The sequence below is a fragment of the Carlito syrichta genome, unplaced genomic scaffold, assembly GCF_000164805.1.
Source record: "Carlito syrichta isolate Samal-C Ts95f unplaced genomic scaffold, Tarsius_syrichta-2.0.1 Scaffold308891, whole genome shotgun sequence".
Taxonomy (NCBI): domain Eukaryota; kingdom Metazoa; phylum Chordata; class Mammalia; order Primates; family Tarsiidae; genus Carlito; species Carlito syrichta.
The window spans coordinates 60,852-65,866 of NW_007252987.1; the positions used below are offsets into that span (position 1 = coordinate 60,852).

Here is a 5,015-nt window from a genome sequence, read left to right on the forward strand (position 1 = left end):
TATTTTTTCATCTTTCTAAAGACTTTTTAAATTTTGATTCATCTTTAACATAACTCTAATTTTTTAACAGTAAATAAAAATGTAAGTATAAAACATCAAAAAACTTGTTATCTATCAGTGCTGAACATTCATAGAGGTCACAATGCTGGAACCGAGGTCACTCACATTCTAAGGGGACATGGCTCACCCTGTTTTGGTAGAATCCACCTTCTGGCTGTTGCAAGGTATTTGGTGCAAAGTGTCTCCATGTTACTGAAAAGTAACTTCCTTGTCTCTTCCTTGCCTGACTTTTAAAGCAACTGTTCATTTTCCTTTCATGTTAACAGTGCTATAAGAACTGAAAGGATCTTTCCCTACGGAAATAAAACTACCAATATGTGCCATACATCTCCTGGTCAACATTGCTGGCTAAATTCCTTCAGGATTAGTAATTACTAGAAAATTAATTGTGTGGAGAAGGCATCGCACTTACCCACCCACAGCACAATTCAGAGCCTGCAGTACAAGGCTCTGTGGTATAAAGTGCCTACAAGCACCTTCCCATCAAACACTGAGGTCACACAACTTTCCTGAAGGACAAATCCTTTGTTGGCATAAATTGTAGCCATGCTTGGCTTCTCCAATAGAATGTTCTGAATGCAGAAAACCTCTGATGATGGAGGGCTGTTGGGGTCATAGACAAAGAAGTGCTTCTGGCCATTGGGATGGCAACCCACCCAGCTGTACCCCGAGTAAGGATCAATAGATAAATCTTCCATCAGTGTATCCAACTTTGAGCTAAATTCATATTAGACTGTTTTTCCAAAACGTGAATTTTTTTGAGCCAGTATGTCAGCCTCGTAGATATTATTAGGTGAAATGTTAATCCCATTTGCTGAGTCTAATCTTTCTGCTGGCACTAAAACTTCATTTGGACCTTAGTAAATAAAGTTGGCCCAGTGCAAATCCAAGTATGTTTCCAAGTACTTTCCAAATACAAAGTACTTTCTTAAAGTATTTGGAAACACACTTGGTGGCTTAGAACTGTGCTGGTCCGATATCTTGTCTAATTGTTTTCAAATGCAACAGAGGATTTTCTTCCTCGAATTTAAAAATTTCCACTGTATTTTTGAATTCTATGTGGCTCACAACAATGAGATAAACTGTGTCATCGTTGTCTATGAATGTGCGCAAACCATGTGGATTGAATCGGGCCAGATCAAACCTGCCATTGATCCTCAGCTCCACCGTCCTCGGCTTCTCCTCCTTCAAATCCATCAGCAGTATGCTCCAGGATTATGAGGGCAAAGCTGTGAAGTCCTGGAAACTTGAGACCCAATTCCACTGATCAAGTGGCAGTTTGGAAGGTCTACGTATTCTACTTCTCTGGAGGCTTTAAGTCGATTTCTGAGCGCCAGGAACTTCTCACCCAGTGGCTCCAGCGTCACCCCCAGTAGGCTAAGAGCTACCAGTCGGGCCATGCCAGGACAGAGTCCTCGCTGGATCTGGCAGCAGTGCGGTGGGCGATGCCCACTCCCGCCCCTGCTGCGCACCTTCAGCCCACTGCCGCCACCCAGGATTTTATTATTTTATTTTATTTTTATTTTTATTTTTATTATTATTATTTGAGTTGGAGTCTCACTCTGTCGCCCAGACTGGAGTGCAGCCTCGGCCTGCTGGGCTCCGGCGATCCTTCCGCCTCAGCCTTCCGAGTGGAACTACAGGCGCGAGCTACCACCCGGCTAATTTTTGATTTATTGTAGAGATGAGTTCTCGCCAGGTTGCCCAGGCGGGTCTTGAACCCGCGGAGGATTTTAATTTTGAAGTCCCTTGCATGACTGTCTAGAACATGTTTTTTGTTTGTTTGTTTTCATTGCATGTAGGGTTATTGTATTTATATTTTTGGGTATGCCAATATGGTTTCTTCAAGAAACATTCAAAATACTAGAAAAGGATACAGAGAAAAATACAATGAAAACTAATTATGGTAATAGAGCTGTAAAATATATCAGAGAAATGAGAGTCACAGTGAATTTTCAGAAGCTGAAAAGCATGAGAAATGTTTACATAGGCAACATTTTCTGAATTGAACTCATATTAAAAGAGACTATTTTAATAGGCAAGAAAGTAGTTTACCAAAATATTTCTCCTTTTTTATTTTTAATTATTCCCAAAGGTAACAGAAAATGTATGGTGTTCTACTTAATTTTTAAGTTTTACTTAAAACTGAGAATGTTTATAGTTTTTTAAAGGGAAACATTCTTTTGGCACACAGTTTTGTGATGTTATTTTCAACAGAAATTGAAGCTTGAAAATAGCATTTCAATGATACCAAACTATCTGTTTATTATTTTGATGAAATAATGGGTACTGAAGGAGCCTGCCATATGCACAAATATAAAGTTTGACTAAATAAATAAAACAACCATCCAACCATTGGAAAACAAGCAGCATTTTACTTTGATCATTTGGATAAATAAGCAGCTTATTTTTCTGCCTGGAGTTACTCTATGGACTGCTGCTCAGAGAAGGGAAACTAAACAGAGCAGCTTGGTTTTGTCATCTCCCTGCTTGAACAGAACTCAATACAGTTTAAAGGGCAACAACAATATCTACTGAACTGATAACATGAAACATTATGTCTACTATCCAATTAAAGATTACTAGACAAACAAAGAAACAGGAAATATGATCCATACCTAAGAGAACAATCAGACAATTAAAAGTAAGTGTGAAATGACAAAGATAAAATTATCAGATACGTTGTATAAGACAGCTGTTACAAATACATTTGAATAGTTAAGGAAAAATAACAAACTGTTAATAGAAATGGATTATATAGAAAATAAAATAGCCCGACTCAGTGGCTCAGCCTGTAATCCCGCGCTTTGGGAGGCTGAGGTGAGTGGATTGCCTGAGCCTGCGGGTTCCAGACCCCTGGGCAACTTGGTGAGACCTCATCTCTACAACAAATCAAAAACTAGCCAGGCGTGGTAGCACGCGCCTGTATTTCCAGCTACTTGGAAGGCTGAGGCGGAAGGATCGCCGGAGCCCAGCAGGTGGAGGCTGCGGTGGCCGGGAGTGGCCACTGCACTCCAGTCTGGGCGACAGAGTGAGACTCCAACTCAAAAAAAAAAAAAAAAAGAAAGAAAGAAAAGGAAAAAAAAGGGACACCCCTTGTCAACAAGGGTGCCTGAATGATACATATTTGTATACCTAACCCTTAACCGTACCCCACAATTTTAAAATAAATAATATGTTTTTTAAAAAAGAAAGTAAAATAAAATGAAATATCTAGTACTCAAAAGCACAATATTAAAAGTGAAAAAAAATCACAAGATAGCCCCAACCACAGTCTAGCCTTTCCTAAAAAAAATTAATAAACTTGAAAATAGAACATATCTAGAAACTACCAAGAATCTACTAATATAAAACACAGACTGCACTCCAGCCTGAGAGACAGAAATTACTCTGTCTCAAAATAACACAAAACAACATAAAAAGAATAAAAGTAACAAAAATATAAAGAAAAAATAGCTTAATGTGGATAGTATTAAACAGATTAATATAAATGCTGAAGTATTTGACAGAGAGAGGAAGAAAATTAAAGCAGAACAATATTTTAAGATAAAGATTAAATTTTCTAAATTTGATAAAATTTAAACCCAACACATATTAAAGTTATATTAATGAAGATAGCATGCCTCAGCATAAAGATAAGCAAAGCAAATCAATGAAACCCAATTAATAACCTAGAAATAGATTATATTTTTATCACTTGATTATAAATCAAGCTACCAGAGCAAAGAGATAAAATTGATAAAATGGACTTTCATAAATTAAAAACTTCTACTAACTAAAACTCCAACAAGATATTAATAGACAAGTCAAAAACTTGAGAAAAGTTTTGCAAAATAGATTTCAGACCAAGTACATATAGCTAGAATATATAAACCATACTTGCAAGTCAATACTCATAAGACAAATAATCCAATTTTTAAAAGGAACAAAGAATTTAAATAGGCATTGTATATAAAAAAGTATTGAACATTATATATATAACCAAAGAAGTGCATTTTAAAATCATAATGAAGCATTATATACCCACTAGAGTGCATACTAAATTAAAAAGATTGATAATACCACATATTTGTGGCTATTAGATACAAACAGAGATATCATGCATTTTTGGTGAGAATATTAAATAGGAAAACCACTTTGGAAATTATCTGGCAATTTTTAAATGAATTTAAACATATACCTTCCCAATAGCATAGTAATTTGACTTTTAGCATTTTTCCCAAAATAAACAAAAACATATCTGCATAAGAAAATACTTGTACAAGGATGTGGATATTAGCTTTATTCATAATAGTTAAAATTGGAGACAACTTAGATGCCTATCAAAGTGAAAATAGATACTCAAATTCTTGCATATAGTAGACTACTCAACAATGAAAAATGATCACAGTATTTATATACATAACAGCATGACTAGACCTCTAAAACCTCAGGTTTAGTGAAAGTAGTCAGACAAAAAAGAGAATATGCTGTATGATTACATTCACTTGATGTTTTAGAATAGAAAAAATGAGTACATGGTTAAATAAATTATAACAGTGGTATTCTCTATTGTGGGAGGCATAATTTTCTTGGAAGACTCACCAGTAATCTTTCTGTGAAGATGACCTTGTTTATATGTTAACTGAGTTGAGAGTTAATACACATGTAAGCAATTGGCAAAACTCACAGAATTGTACTGTACAATGCAAATATGTATACACATATTTTATTACATATATCAACATGTACATTTGGAATAATTAATAACTTGTTCACTTTTTATATATCTAAAGTATTATGTACAATAAAATCTATTATGTATTTTAACATTAAAATCCAACTCGTCAAGTTCTTCCTCACCAATCAGAAATAAGAAAAACAGTGTATTTATTTATTTTTTTCTTAAATAAATCTTACCGGATTTATTTCTCTGGTAAAACTGAACAAGCAAAGTGAATCAAATAAAACCAGCC

General features: G+C 35.2%; 1 pseudogene; it reads right to left on the reverse strand.

Moving 5' to 3' along the window:
* Positions 1-488: 488 nt before the first annotated feature.
* On the reverse strand, positions 489-1,460 carry LOC103268754 (annotated as a pseudogene).
* Between the last annotated feature and the right edge of the window lie 3,555 nt (positions 1,461-5,015).